This window comes from Arachis hypogaea, chromosome 17 (genome assembly GCF_003086295.3).
Source record: "Arachis hypogaea cultivar Tifrunner chromosome 17, arahy.Tifrunner.gnm2.J5K5, whole genome shotgun sequence".
Classification (NCBI taxonomy): Eukaryota; Viridiplantae; Streptophyta; class Magnoliopsida; order Fabales; family Fabaceae; genus Arachis; species Arachis hypogaea.
Genome location: NC_092052.1, coordinates 56,708,262 through 56,725,039, shown reverse-complemented (window position 1 = coordinate 56,725,039; position 16,778 = coordinate 56,708,262). Strand labels below are relative to the sequence as shown.

Here is a 16,778-nt window from a genome sequence, read left to right as displayed (position 1 = left end):
TGTGAAATTTGAGCATAATTACATGGTTACATTATTTAACTATAAATATTATTCTTGTGTGTTTACTTCTCTATGATTGTAATCTTTCTTTTGTTCCATCATATATGTCCAATGTTTAATGTGTTATATGCATGCATATGATTGAGGCCATTAATTGTTTTAGCTCACTTTTCCCAAAATAGCCTACCTTTCCTTTTACCTTTGTCAGCCACTTTGAGCCTTTTAAATCCCATTTGTTCTATATTTTACCACATTACTAGCCTTAAGCGAAAAAATAATTAAATGTCCCAATTGAATCTTTGGTTAGCTTAGGATAGAAATTGTGTGTCAATTGAGTATGGGAAGATTGTGGGAACATGGGTTAATAAGGGAATGTGTCATGATAAAATAATGGGAATTTGGGTATCTACTCATGTGAAACTAGAAAAATTGAAAATCCATGTGCATTGATAATGTTATGTTTATTTTTATGCTAAAAAAAATCCAAAAATATTCAAGTAATTAAGTAATTAAATAAGGAGACAAAATTACCCCAATGCTAAGTTAAGTTAATGAAAAGATCAATGCATATGCGATAAAAATTAAAGGAAAGGTTGATGCATAAGTATGTAATGCAAAAGTGAGAACTTTGGGTAGCTAGGCATGAACTTAAAGTATATAGAATGTGTATATAGGTAAGAGCTTAGGTTAATCAAGGATTCAATTTATAGCTCACTTAGCCATATATATACCCTCACCTTTACCTTGGCCCCATTACAACCTTGAAAAGACCTCATGATGTTTGCATTGGTACATTAAATATTTGTTGATTGATTAGGTGAAGAACAAAAGTTAGAAAGCATGATTAGAGAAGAATAGAGTGATTACCCTATACACTAGAGACACTAGAGTGCATATACACCATAAGTGAGGGTTCAATGCTTAATTTTATGTTCCCTACTTTCATGAGCTGTCTTCTTACAAGTTTACTTGTCTTTACTGTATAGTTTGAATTAGTGGAGTTTGAGTTATTTTTGTCTTGAAGAACTTATTTATTTTAACCAAATAGATAGAATCATATAGTTGCATTCATATACATAGGTTGCATTGCATTACATGAGTCTTACTTTTCCCTACTCCTTTATAGCTTCTCTTGAGCATAGCATGAAGACATGCTAATGTTTAAGTGTGGGGAGATTGATAAACCACTATTTTATGGTTTATTTTGTGCTCAATAGAGTGGTTTTTATCAAGCCTTTGCACACTTATTCATGTAGATTGCATGGTTTTATATTTTCCTTCCTAATTTTGTTCTATAATTGGAAACTTGCTTTCCAAGCCTTTAAATTACCAAATATCAATTCTCCTTTATACCATTCGATGCCTTGATATGTGTGTTAAGTGTTTTCAAGGTTTATAGGATAGGAATGGCTTAAAGGATGGAAAGGAAGCATGCAAAAGTGGAAGGAATACAAGAAGTTGAAGAAATTGCTAAGCTGTCCAACCTAACCTCTTCGCACTCAAATGGTCATAACTTGAGCTACAGAGGTCCAATTGAGGCAGTTCTAGTTGCGTTGGAAAGCTAACGTCTGGGGCTTCGCAATGATATATAATTTACCATAGCTACCCCGAAGCCAGGCAACTTGCACGCTTCGATCATGCGGACGCGTGACCTGGAAAAACGCAATCCGCGCGAACGCGTGGACGATGCTAACGCGTGATTTTGCAGCGACCTATACGTACCAGAAATTACTGGGGTTGATTTCTGGGCTGTTTTTGACCCAGGTTTCGGTCCAAAAAGAACATATTAGAGGCTATAAAGTGGGGGAATCAATCCATTCATTCATACAACATATACAACATTCATAATTCATAATTTTAGGATTTAGATGTAGTTTTCTAGAGAGAGAGGCTCTCTCTTCTCTCTTAGGATTTAGGATTTAGGATTTAGGTTTTTAGGATTAGGCTCTCTCCTACCCTTTAATTTATGTTTCTCTTCTGCTTTTACTTGTTAATTACTTATGTTGCCAAATTGGCTTATGAACTCTTCATGTTAGATTTGAATTTTCTATTTAGTGCAATTTGAGGTATTTCAGATTTAAGATTGGTCTCTTCTATTTATGATATAAATAATTTAGATTTATCCCCCTTTTGGCTTTGGTTAAGTAATTGGTGACACTTGAGTTGTCAAACTCAGTGGTTGATTGAAAATTGGGAATTGCTGATTGATTTGGATCCCTCTAAAGCTAGTCTTTCCACAGGAGTTGACTAGGACTTGAGGAATCAAGTTAATTGGTCCACTTGACTTTCCTTTATTTAGTAAGGGTTAACTAAGTGGGAGCAATAACAATTCTCATCACACCTGATAAGGATAACTAGGTTGGGATTTCCAGTTCTCATACCTTGCCAAGAGTTTTTCTAGTAATTAATTTACTTTATTGCTAATTTATTCTCCTTGTTCCCTATTTCAAAAACCCAAAAATATACCTTTTTCCATAACCAATAATAAATCATACTTCCCTGCAATTCCTTGAGAAGACGACCCGAGGTTTAAATACTTCGGTTATAAATTTTATTAGGTTTTGTTACTTGTGACAACCAAATTTTTGTATGAAAAGATTCTCTGTTGGTTTAGAAACTATACTTACAACGTGATTATTCTTATACAATTCTTTATCGGCAGAAATCAGTTCGTCAAGTACCAAGGTAAATATCCCACCATGAAGAAATATCTGGACAAGACCAGAGAACAGCTCAGACAACTCTGGGAATATGAGATCCAACATATACCTCAGGAACAGATTGCTCGAGCTGATGCACTCTCAAAACTAGCCAGTACGAAACCAGAGGGCAATAATAGAAGCCTCATCTAGGAAACATTGCAAAGCCCATCAATTTTTTAGAGGAAGAAAAGGTCCTAACCATATCAGGACAGGATCAGGGGTGGATGACCTCCATAATCAAATACCTTAAAACAGAAACACTCTCCACAGACAAGAAAGAAGCAAAGCATCTAATACGAGAAGCACAGTACTACACCATGGTGGGCGACATCTTATACAGGAGAGGGTTCTCAACACTCCTCCTAAAATGTATGCCGACCTCCAATACAAAAGAGGTCTTGGATGAAGTACACAGTGGCATGTGTGGTAACTACTTGGGGGCACGAGCTCTTTCTAAAAAGGTACTCCGAGCTGGATTCTTTTGGCTGACCTTATAAAAGGAAGAAACAGAGTTCGTCAAGATATGTTCACCGTGTCAAAAGCATGCTAACTTCCACATCGCCCCACCAGAAGAATTCATCAGTGTAACGTCACATTGACCGTTCGCAAAATAGGGACTAGACCTCCTTGGACCCTTTCCCCAAAGATCGGGACAAGTAAAATTCCTCATTGTAGGGGTGGACTATTTCACAAAATGGATTGAGGCAGAGCCCCTAGCCAATGCCACTGCTCAAAAAAGTCAGAAATTTCTAAATAAGAATATTATTACAAGGTTTGGAGTCCCTTACTCCATCACCACAGACAATGGCACTCAATTTACTGATACAGGTTTCAGAAACTTGGTAGCTGACTTAAAAATAAAGCACTAATTCACATCTGCCAACAAAGTCATACTAGCCGGGTTAAAACGAAGACTACAAGGTGCAAAGTGAGCTTGGGCCGAGGAACTCCCACAAGTCCTATGGGCATATCGGACAACTCCACACTCCACCACAAGAGAATCATCCTTCCAACTTGCGTACGGAATGAAGGCAAAGATTCCAGTAGAGATAGAGGAAGGATCCCCCAGAATAATCCTCTACAGTGAGGATACCAACTCCCAAACTCAAAGGAAGAGCTCGACCTACTTTCAGAAGTCCGAGAAAGAGTTCAGATTAGAGAGGAAGCGCTAAAGCGTCAAATGGCTTCAAGGTATAATCGAAGAGTAGTCTAGCAAAGCTTCGCCAACAATGACCTCATCTTAATCCGAAATGACATCGGAGCAGGTCGGTCAGGAGAGGGGAAGCTAGCAGCTAACTGGAAAGGACCTTACTGAGTTGTAGAAATACTAGAAAAAGGCTACTACAAGGTATCCGACCTAGAAGGGCGAGAGCTACCAAGGTCATGGCATGCCTGTAACCTAAGGAGGTACTATAGTTAGAAAGTAATAAAGATCTTAGGCCAAGGTGTACTCTTTTTCCTGAAAAGGCTTTTTAATGAGACACCAAGCCAAGATCTACAAAATTGCCCGATTTAGATGGGTAAGCATTTATATGTATATACTCTTGTTTATTTCATATTTCCTACTTGAATAAAATTTTTTCAGAATTACACAAAAAAGTTATCTACCAAGACGTATTAATCTAAGTGTAAGAATTCACCGCCCAAATATGACAAGGTCGGCAAGATGAAAACCAAATTCATCGCCCGATCACGACAAAGTCGGCAAGATGAGAGCCAAATTCATCGCCCGATTATAAGGAAGTCGGCAAGGTGAATACAACAAAAACAGATTAATGTAGGAAGTTATAAAAGTAATCCATAAAAAGTTGCCTGACGAGGCCTGGCTAAAAATGGACTACTAAAAATAACTTAAGAAGTACCGACACAGAAGTCGGACAAGTCAATCAACAAAAGTTATAAAAAGCAATCCATAAAAAGTGGCCTGATGAGGTCTTACTAAAAATGGATTACTAAAAATCACTTAAGAAGGACCGACAAAAGAGAAGTCGGACCAGGCCAACCAATGCAGAAAGTTATAAAAAGTAATCCATAAAAAGTGGTCTGACAAGGTCTTACTAAAAATGGATTACTAAAAATAACTTAGGAGGATTTGACAAGAAGAAGCCGGACTAAACCTGTTAAAGCGACAAAAGTTATAAAAAGTAATCCATAAAAAGAGACCTGGCGAGGTCCAACTAAAAATGGATTACTAAAAATAACTTAGGAGTGTTCGATAAGAATAAGTCGGACTAAACCTATTAAAGCGACAAAAGTTATAAAAAGTAATCCATAAAAGAGACCTGGCGAGGTCCAAGTAAAAATGGATTACTAAAAATAACTTAGGAGGGCTCGACAAAAAAAAGTCAGACTAAACCGAGCTAAGGAACAAAGTTATAAAAAGTAAATCCATAGAAAGATGCCTATTGGATTACTAAAAATAACTCAAGAAGGACCGATAAAGAGAAGTCGACCAACGAAAACGGTATCTCAAACCAACAAAGTCGACCATCCAAAGCATGCGCTGAAAAGAAACGCAGCTCTGTCTAAAAAGCCACAACACCACAACTCTGTTCAAAGACTAACTAAAAAGGTTCTGCCAGAACACTAAAAATTTGTCGAGCAAATTAGTCCCAAGGGTCATCTCGCCCAACCAGAAGATAGATAAAAGATCTAATAAAAAAAAGGTCGAACAAGCATAGTACCAAGACTCTATAAAGATCTACAAAATTTGCAAAGGATGCAAAAGAACAATCAGCATACCAAAAGAAACACAGCAATCATTAAAAAGACTCAAAAGGCAACCTAGAAGAGGACCTCAAGAGTTCAAAAGTACTTTGTTTATCTACTAAGTTGCATAGAAGCAACTAACAGTCAAAGAAACCAAGTAATAAACAAAATTACAAAAATTAGAGTTCAAAAGCCCAGAAGTTGGGCTGTGGAGATAAAAACACATAAATCATAAGGGGTGCAAAGTTTCCCCGGTAGCAGCATCAGTGGCAGAAGGAGGAGGAATGATATTCATAGGGACGACATCAACGGTCCCATCCTCACGGTTAAGAATTTCACAATCCGGATCAGGTTGGGAAGGGTCGATCTCAGCTGAAGGATTTGAAGAAGTCGTGGTAGCAGAAGCTTTGGCTGACAGGGCAGGAAGAGGCTCGTCATCTTCATCATCTGGAGCAGGCAATATCTTTCCCTCCTCCACTACGTTGTCCAGACTAAAGAGAGTCAGGTCGAGTTCAGGAACAAGAACTCGGACCTGCGCCTTTAGATTTTCATATGCACCCGTCACGTTATCTACCAAATGGCTATGGAGATCGGCGTAATCCACAAGAGCATTTTCAAGCCTCCCCCTCAGCTCCAACACCTCGGCATAAGTGCGGGTATAACTCTCCTTATGCTTTTTTGCCATCTCCTCTGCCAAATTTGCAACGGCCCTCGACTTCTCCTTCTCCAAATCCAACTCCAACTTAATAACCCTGGCATCAAGCTCGTCCTTCAGACCTTTGATCCTGTCAAATTCTGACTTTGCATCCTCCAAAAACTCCTTAGTTGCATGAACTGGGGAACCCTGGATAGTTCGAGACAAAGCTGCACCCATATGGGCCATTCGAATGCTACTATTAGTAATAAAATTCAAATGACAAACAATGGACACATCGTCCATGGAAAGTCGACCAAAGGGAGCAATATGATTATCAACGAACCCCATCGCATCAAAATCTGGGGAATCCAAGTCAAAAGGCTCAACAGTTTTTTGTTTTTTAGGAGGAGGGCCAGTAGTAGGAGAAGAGGCAGCGCCAGTAGATGGTCGAGTTGAATCAGAAGGAATAATTCGGACCTGAGGGGTTAGAATAACCTTCCTCGGTCCAGAAGCAGTTGATGGTTGTTTCTTTGGAGGAACCTGAGAAGACTCCCCCTCCGCAGTCTTGGCCGAGATGTTGGAGGCAACTGTCGCCTTCTTAGCTCGACGATAGGCCTTCATGGAATCTACAGACTTCACCATCTCTGAAATAGGAAAACAAAATTATAATTAAGAAGGGGATAGATTGGAAAATAAAGAAACAAACAAAGAAAAGCTATAAATAAAGTCGACAACTACCCAATTCAGTCCGAAGAAGAGAAGGGTCTCCTAAAAACTTCTTTGTGTCAAGATGGGGAGGCTCTCCCCAAATTTTCTCCAACACATTCACAAAGGCCTGCTCGACCTCATCAATACTCTCCCAGGAATACCTAGCTACTATTACATTCTTCTGCCAGCACAGAGGGAAGGTAGGCTCATCATTTTCATCCAAAAAGAAGGGCCGAGCGTCCTCAACAGCTCGGACCTTGAAGTAGTAGTTATTAAAGTCCCTAAAGGACTCGTCATACATAGAGAAGACCTTTTTCCCTTGAGTAGCCCGGAAAGAAACCTAGGAGGCTTTCTTCTTTGCTATCCCAGGCTTCGTCAACACGAAAAGATAAAGAAAAAGAGTCTGGGTAGGTCGGATATCCAGTTCCTGACACAACAATTGAAAGATTTTTATAAAGTCCCAGGAGTTCGGGTGGAGTTGGAAAGGAGCTACATTACAGGACCACAATAACTCGGTCTCAAAAGGGGTAAAGGGAATGGTAATATTCAACTGACTAAAGAAATAGTCGTAAGCATAGAAGAAGGGATGTTCCCCTTGAATCAAAGAGGGAAAACTGACTCTCTCCTCAAGATCAGGCGACACTAGCTCGTAATTCTTCTCCTGATCCCTATCACTACAAATCCTATGATGCCTCCTAAGTCACACACAATATTCAGAATCAGCAACTGTGACAAACATTAATACAACAGAGTCCAGCCAGTCGGACATGCCTTCTGGGACCTTGGTTGACATTTCAACAATGTTCTTGCGAAGAGACATGGGTTAACTATTCCTACAGAAAGGAAAAAGAAAAATGGGGTTACTACCAAACATCCTGGGCAGATAAGGAAACAACTCGGATGATAATATATGATCACCAAGAATTAGAAGTAGCAGTAAAAGGGAAACCCCAGGATTCACACTAGAGTCCAGGGGCACCCTTTGGAGGCAATAACAAGGCAAGAACCAGGAAAAAGGAAATCGACAACCTATGCCCTAAACATCTCGCAAACAGGAATCGACACTCCACGAAGCAAAAATCATCATCACCAACAAAAAGCGTCAAAGTCACAATTTCTCTATTGATAGTTTATCATCAAAATATTGTTAAGCTAAGAACAAAAAGCCAGACAACAATACAAGAACAGCAACGAAAACCCTAAACAAGATCACCAGAAGGCGCACATTCCTCGTAAAAAAAGTGAGCAACAAGGAAAAATCACAAGCCGTGGATCCAGACATAAAAAAGATGCAATATTTTTATAGAAGAATCAAAGTTTTTCGAAAATCAAAAGCAAGGTACAAAGTCAAAGCCTTACATCAAAAGCATGCACAGTTGTCAAAAGCGAAAAGAGAAAAGATAGAAAATACTAACCTGCAGGGAAGAAAGCAGTAACGAAGAACGGCGCAAAATCCACACCAAACAGTCACTTCAAGGCAGGGAAAATTAGAAGGCCTGAAAATGTGAAAATACGAAGACGAAGCACAACAGCAAGCAAAGAGTTAGGGGCAACTCAAGAAAAGCACAGCACTGATTAAAAAATGCAACCTTTAGCAAAAAGGATCCAGCCTTTCAAAACAGACTCTTCACAGACATGAAGTACCAAGACAAGTCATCAAAATAAAAAAACTGTAGAAAGAGAATACCAACCTGAGGAAAAAAGAAGAAAGCAATAACCGTTTCAAAGATGGTCAAGAAAGACCAGGAAGAGACGACAACAAACATACTTCTTTGAAGAGAGATGTGAAAACAGAAGGGTGCAAAAGGAATGAAACGTCGTGAGCAAGAGAAGAGCAAAAAGAAAGGGGAAGAGAAACTAAAAAAGGGCTTAAAAATTCAAAATGAAATGAAAAGAGGGAAACGGCAAAAGGAGTTAATGAGCATTTAATCCTCGCACGTTTCCAAGAAAAGTGCAACGCACGCTACAATTAAAAAGGAGGAAAATGCTTCGCATTCAAAGAAGCCAAGAAGGAGTTGTATAAAAAGCAAAATGCCCGAGCTCGATCTCTCCAAAAAAGTCGAAATTGGAAGACACGACGCTAAAAAAGTAAAAGATTGAGCTCAAGCAGGAGCACTGTTCATACCTTGGGTCGAGCTATCCGACCTAGGGAGATTGAAGACAAAGCAACCGACTTCTTCAGGACCTCCGACCTCTTCTTTAAAAGAGGTCAGCCAAATCGACATGAGGGGCCGGAAAAGGCCCAAATAAAGAGACACAGCCCAATCTAAAGGCAGTCAAAGCCTAGAAAGATAAGGGCGGTTCCCCAAAAGATAAAGGTGACCTCACTTAAAGATAAAGATAAGATAACTCACTTATCTTATCTAGAAAGGTCAGCCCACACTACTATAAATACACTGGAGCTCCCAGGTATCACTCATACTCTGATTCTACTAAAAACCTGCTTAAAGCCCATGCTAACTTAAGCATCAAAGTCTCTTGCAAGTACCACCACCCTCCTTTGGCGAAGGATCGGCAGCACCACCAAGCCCAACAAGTAGGACTCGGCGGCTCCGGCCACCATCAAAGATCTCGACCGAGATCGACCTACCGTTTCAGGTAAGCCTCAGAATACCAGGGATATAGTGCCTTGTTGGTGCGCGAAATTGAACTCGCACAAATTCACCAGCAAGTGCACCAGGTCGTCCAAGTAATACCTCAAGTGAGTGAGAGTCGATCCCACGAGGATTGTTGGACTGAGAAAACAGTGGTTATCCTGCAGATCTTAGTCAGGCGAATAGAAAGATAGTTGTTGTTGTTGTAGGCACATAAAGCAAAATAATAAAGAAATCAATAATGAATTAAGGCTTTGGATAATTTATACGCTTTTTGGCATTGTTTTTAGTATGTTTTAAGTAGAATCTAGTTACTTTTAGGGATGTTTTCATTAGTTTTTATGTTAAATTCATATTTCTAGACTTTACTATGAGTTTGTGTGTTTTTCTATGATTTCAGGTATTTTCTGGCTGAAATTGAGGGACTTGAGCAAAAATCAGATTCAGAGGTTGAAGAAGGACTGCTGATGCTGTTGGATTCTGACCTCCCTGCACTCAAAGTAGATTTTCTGGAGCTACAGAACTCAAAATGGCATGCTTCTAATTGCGTTGGAAAGTAGACATCCAGGGCTTTCCAGAAATATATAATAGTCCATACGTTGGCCGAGTTTAGACGACTTAAAAGGGCGTTGAACTCTAGTTCTACGCTGCTGTCTAGAGTTAAACGCCAGAAACAAGTCACAAACCAGAGTTGAACGCCAGAAATACGTTACAACCTGGTGTTCAACTCCAGAAAGAGCCTCTGCACGTGTAACATTCAAGCTCAGCCCAAGCACACACCAAGTGGGCCCCGGAAGTGGATTTATGCATCAATTACTTACTTCTGTAAACCCTCATAGCTAGTTTATTATAAATAGGACTTTTTACTATTGTATTGGGGATCCTGGATTGTATTTTTGATCCTGTGATCGAGTCTTGGTTACTCCGGTTCCCCTCTGGGACCGAGACCAATGAACTCCATTATCACTTATGTATTTTCAACGGTAAGGTTTCTACACTCCATAGATTAAGGTGTGGAGCTCTGTTGTTCCTCAAAGATTAATGCAAAGTACTACTGTTTTCTATTCAATTCATCTTATTTTGCTTCTAAGATATTCATTCGTACTTCAACCTGAATGTGATGAACGTGACAATCATCATCATTCCCTATGAACGTGTGCCTGACAACCACTTCTGTTCTACTTTAGATTGAATGAGTGTCTCTTAGATCTCTTAATCGGAATCTTCGTGGTGTAAGCTAGAATGATGGCGGCATTCAAGAGAATCCGGAAAGTCTAAACCTTGTCTGTGGTATTCCGAGTAGGATTCAATGATTGAATGACTGTGACGAGCTTCAAACTCGCGATTGCTGGGCGTAGTGACAGACGCAAAAGGAGGGTGAATCCTATTCCAGCATGATCGGGAACCTCAGATGATTAGCCGTGCCGTGACAGGGCATCTTGGACCATTTTCACAAGAGGAGGGGATGTAGCCACTGACAACGGTGATGCCCTTGCATAAAGCCAGCCATAGAAAGGAGTAAGACTGATTGGATGAAGACAGCAGGAAAGCGGAGGTTCAGAGGAACGATTGCATCTCCATACGTTTATCTGAAATTCTCACCAATGATTTACATAAGTATTTCTATCCTTCTTTTATTACTACATTTCGAAAACCACATAACTATTTTATATCCGCCTGACTGAGATTTACAAGGTGACCATAGCTTGCTTCATACCAACAATCTCCGTGGGATTCGACCCTTACTCACGTAAGGTATTACTTGGACGACCCAGTGCACTTGCTGGTTAGCTATGCGAAGTTGTGAAGATATGTTTAGACCATGGTTCTGTGCATCTGTTTTTGGTGCCATCGCCAGGGAATCAATTTCGAACAACAATTCACAACCTGAGTAACAATTTCGCATACCAAGTTTTTGGCGCCGTTGCCAGGGATTGTTTCAGTTTTCGGCAAGCTTTTGGTCCAGTAACATCAGTGCCAAGTTTTGATCCGACAACAACACCAAGTTTTTGGCGCCGTTGCCGGGGATTGTTCGAGTTTGGACAACTGACGGTTCATCTTGTTGCTCAGATTAGGTAATTTTCTTTTTGTTTTGTTTTCAAAAAAATTTTCAAAAATCTTTCAAAAAAATCTCTCCTTTGTTTTCGAAAAAAAAATTTATTTTAAAATAAAAATATTTTCAAAAATATATTTTTCTTCAGAATTTTTAAGAATGAATTCTAATGTTTCATGAAGCATGTTGAAGCCTGGCTGGCTGTAAAGCCATGTCTAATTCCTCTGTAGGGCATGTTAGGCTTGTCATGTCTGAGTTACATACTAAAGCTTGGCTGGCTATTAAGCCATGCCTGACCCTTTGATTGGAGCTTTAGACTAAAGAGCATAAGATTCTTGGAATTCATATTAAAAATTTTGAAATCCTTATTTTTCTCTTTTTTTTTTCTGAATAATTTTCGAAAAATATAAAATAAAAATACAAAAAAAATCATAAAATCATAAAAATAAAAAATATTCTGTGTCTCTTGTTTGAGTCTTGAGTCATGTTATAAGTTTGGTGTCAATTGCATGTTCATCTTGCATTTTTCGAAAATTCATGCATTCATAGTGTTCTTCATGATCTTCAAGTTGTTCTTGGTAAGTCTTCTTGTTTGATCTTTGCATTTGCATGTTTTGTGTTTTTTCTTGTTTTTCATATGCATTCCTGAATTCTTTATGTCTAAGCATTAAAGAATTCTAAGTTTGGTGTCTTGCATGTTTTCTTTGCATTAAAAAATTTTTCAAAAATGTGTTCTTGATGTTCATCATGATCTTCATAGTGTTCTTGGTGTTCATCTTGACATTCATAGCATTCTTGCATGCATTCATTGTTTTGATCCATAACTTTCATGCATTGCATCATTTTTTTTGTTTTTCTCTCTCATCATAAAAATTCAAAAATCAAAAAAATATCTTTCCCTTTTTCTCTCTTAAAATTTCGAAAATTAGATTTGACTTTTTCAAGAATTTTTAAAATCTAGTTGTTTTTATGAGTCAAATCAAATTTTCAATTTAAAAAAATCTTATCTTTTTCAAAATCTTTTTCAAAAATCAAATCTTTTTTTTCAATTTTTTTTAGTTATTTTCAAAAATTTCAAAAACATTTTTCAAAAATCTTTTTCTTAATTTTACATCATATTTTCAAAAATAACATCATCACTTAATGTTTTGATTCAAAAATTTCAAGTTTGTTACTTACTTGTTAAGAAAGATTCAAACTTTAAGTTCTAGAATCATATCTTGTGATTTCTTGTGAATCAAGTCATTAATTGAGATTTTAAAAATCAAATCTTTTTCAAAAACTAATTTCTATGATATCTTTTCAAAAATATCTTCTTATTTTATCTTTTTCAAAATTTGATTTTAAAATATCTTTTCTAAATTCTTATCTTCTTATCTTTTCAAAAATTGATTTTCAAATTTGTTTCAACTAACTAACTAACTTTTTGTTTGTTTCTTATTTTTTTCAAAACTACCTAACTAACTCTCTCTCTCTAATTTTCGAAAATATCTTCCCTCATTTTCAAAATTTCTTAACTAATTATTTTAATTTTTGATATTAATTTTTGAAAACTACTAACCTTTTTCAAAAACTATTTTCGAAAATCACTAACCCTTTTTCAAAAATAATTTTCGAAAATCCTCTCCCTCTCTCATCTTATTCTATTTATTTATTCATCTACTAACATCTCTTCCTCACATCACTCACCAAATTCGAACCCCCTCTTCTATCTGTGTTCGAATTTTTTTTCTCTTCTTTTCTTCTTCTACTAACAATAAGGAACCTCTTTACTGTGACATAGAGGATTCCTCTTCTTTTCTTGTTCTCTTCTCTTTCTTATGAGCAGGAACAAAGAAAAAGACATTCTTGTTGAAGCTGATCCAGAACCTGAAAGGACTCTGAAGAGGAAACTGAGAGAAGCTAAATTACAACAATCCAGAGACAACCTTATTGAAAATTTTGAACAAGTAAAGGAGATGGCAGCCGAACCCAACAACAATAATGCAAGGAGGATGCTTGGTAACTTTACTGCACCTAATTCCAATTTACATGGAAGAAGCATCTCCATTCCTACCATTGGAGCAAACAACTTTGAGCTGAAACCTCAGCTAGTTTCTCTGATGCAGCAGAACTGCAAGTTTCATGGACTTCCATCTGAAGATCCTTTTCAGTCTTAACTGAATTCTTGCAAATCTGTGATACTGTTAAGATTAATGGAGTAGATCCTAAAGTCTACAGGCTCATGCTTTTCCCTTTTTCTGTAAGAGACAGAGCTAGAATATGGTTGGACTCTCAAACCAAAGACAGCCTGAACTCTTGGGATAAGCTGGTCACGGCTTTCTTAGCCAAGTTCTTTCCTCCTCAAAAGCTGAGCAAGCTTAGAGCTGATGTTCAAACCTTCAGACAAAAAGAAGGTGAATCCCTCTATGAAGCGTGGGAAAGATACAAACAGCTGACCAAAAAGTGTCCTTCTGACATGCTTTCAGAATGGACCATCCTGGATATATTCTATGATGGTTTATCTGAGCTATCAAAGATGTCATTGGATACTTCTGCAGGTGGATCCATTCACCTAAAGAAAACGCCTGCAGAAGCTCAAGAACTCATTGACATGGTTGCTAATAACCAGTTCATGTACACTTCTGAGAGGAATTCTGTGAGCAATGGGACGCCTCAGAAGAAGGTTGTTCTTGAAGTTGATACTCTGAATGCCATATTGGCTCAGAACAAAATATTGACTCAGCAAGTCAATATGATTTCTCAGAGTCTGAATGGAATGCAAGCTGCATCCAACAGTACTCAAGAGGCTTCTTATGAAGAAGAAGCTTATGATCCTGATAACCCTGCAATAGCAGAGGTAAATTACATGGGTGAACCATATAGAAACACCTATAATCCATCATGGAGAAATCATCCAAATCTCTCATGGAAGGATCAAAGGCCTCAACAAGGCTTTAATAATGGTGGAAGAAACTGGTTTAACAATAATAAACCTTTTCCATCATCCACTCAGCAACAGACAGAGAACTCTGAACAAAATACCTCTAATTTAGCAAACTTAGTCTCTGATCTATCCAAGGCCACTGTAAGTTTCATGAATGAAACAAGGTCTTCCATTAGAAATTTGGAAGCACAAGTAGGCCAGCTGAGTAAAAGGATCACTGAAATCCCTCCTAGTACTCTCCCAAGCAATACAGAAGAGAATCCAAAAGGAGAGTGCAAGGCCATTGACATAAGCACCATGGCCGAACCTGTAAGGGAAGGAGAGGACATGAATCCCAAGGAGAAAGACCTCCTGGGATGTCCAGTGATCAATAAGGAGCTTCCCTCTGAGGAACCAAAGGACTCTGAAGCTCATCTAGAGACCATAGAGATTCCATTGAACCTCCTTATGCCATTCATGAGCTCTGATGAGTATTCCTCTTCTGAAGAGAATGAGGATGTTACTGAAGAGTAAGCTGCCAAGTTCCTTGGTGCAATCATGAAGCTAAATGCCAAATTATTTGGCATTGATACTTGGGAAGATGAACCTCCCTTGTTCACCAATGAACTAAGTGATCTGGATCAACTGACATTGCCTCAGAAGAGACAGGATCCTGGAAAGTTCATAATATCTTGTACTATAGGCACCATGATCTTTAAGGCTCTGTGTGACCTTGGTTCAGGGATAAACCTCATGCCCCTCTCTGTAATAGAGAAACTGGGAATCTATGGGGTACAAGCTGCTAAAATCTCATTAGAGATGGCAGACAATTCAAGAAAATAGGCTTATGGACAAGTAGAGGGCGTGTTAGTAAAGGTTGAAGGCCTTTACATCCCTGTTGATTTCATAGTCCTGGATACTGGAAAGGAAGAGGATGAATCCATCATCCTAGGAAGACCTTTCCTAGCCACAGTAAGAGCTGTGATTGATGTGGACAGAGGAGAATTGATCCTTCAATTAAATGAGGACAACCTTGTGTTTACAACTCAAGGATCTCTCTCTGCATCCATGGAGAGGAAGCATAAAAAGCTTCTCTCAAAGCAGAGTCAAACAAAGCCCCCACAGTCAAACTCTAAGTTTGGTGTCAAACCCCCATATCCAAACTCTAAGTTTGGTGTTGGGAGGTCTCAACAGAACTCTGCACATCTGTGAGGCTCCATGAGAGCCCACTGTCAAGCTATTGACATTAAAGAAGCGCTTGTTGGGAGGCAACCCAATGTTTAATTATCTAATTTTATTTTTGTTTTTCATGTTTTATTAGGTTCATGATCATGTGGAGTCACAAAATAAATATAAAAATTGAAAACGGAATCAAAAACAGCAGAAGAAAAATCACACCCTGGAGGAAGACCTTACTGGCGTTTAAACGCTAGTAAGAAGCATGTTTTGGGCGTTCAACGCCAGAACAGAGCATGGTTCTGGCGCTGAACGCCAGAAATGGGCAGCATCTGGGCGTTTGAACGCCAGAAATGCACCCTGGAGGAGAGCTGGCGCTGAACGCCCAGAACAAGCATGGTTCTGGCGTTCAACGCCAGAAATAGGCTACAAATGGGCGTTCAACGCCCAGAACAAGCACCAACCTGGCGCTGAACGCCCAGAGTTGTGTGCAAGGGCATTTTACATGCCTAATTTGGTGCAGTAAATCCTTGAACACCTCAGGATCTGTGGACCCCATAGGATCACCTCAGGATCTGTGGACCCCACAGGATCCCCACCTACCTCCACTCACTTCTTCTCACCCCTCTTTCACACAATCCCATAAACACTCTTCCCCAAAACCCTTCACTAATCACCTCGATCTCTCTTCCCCATCACCTCTTCACCACTCACATCCATCCACTCTTCCCCATAAACCTACCTCATAAACTCCACCTACCTTCAAAATTCAAAATCAATTTCCCATCCAAACTCACCCTAAATGGCTGAACCTTAACCCCCCCTCCCTTCCCTATATAAAGCCTTCCATTCTTCCTCATTTTCACACAACACAACCCTCTCTTCTCTTCTTGGCCGAAACACACCTCCCCCCTCTTCTCCATCTTTTCTTCTTCTTCTTCTTCATCTTTTCTTTCTTCTCTTGCTCGAGGGCGAGCAAAATTCTAAGTTTGGTGTGGTAAAAGCATAAGCTTTTTGTTTTTCTATTACCATTGATGGCACCTAAGACCGGAGAATCCTCTAGAAAAGGGAAAGGAAAGACAAAAGCTTCCACCTCCGAGTCATGGGAAATGGAAAGGTTCATCTCCAAAGCCCATCAAGACCACTTCTATGATGTTGTGGCCAAGAAGAAGGTGATCACCGAGGTCCCTTTCAAACTCAAAAGAAATGAGTATCCAGAGATCCGACATGAAATTCAAAGAAGAGGTTGGGAAGTTCTAACAAACCCCATCCAACAAGTCGGCATCCTAATGGT

At 39.0% G+C, this 16,778-nt stretch overlaps 1 non-coding gene across 1 annotated transcript; it reads right to left on the bottom strand.

Moving 5' to 3' along the window:
- Positions 1-13,759: 13,759 nt before the first annotated feature.
- Positions 13,760-13,867, bottom strand: LOC112768420 (small nucleolar RNA R71). The gene has a single exon (XR_003185852.1). It is a non-coding gene; the product is annotated as a small nucleolar RNA R71 (small nucleolar RNA).
- Between the last annotated feature and the right edge of the window lie 2,911 nt (positions 13,868-16,778).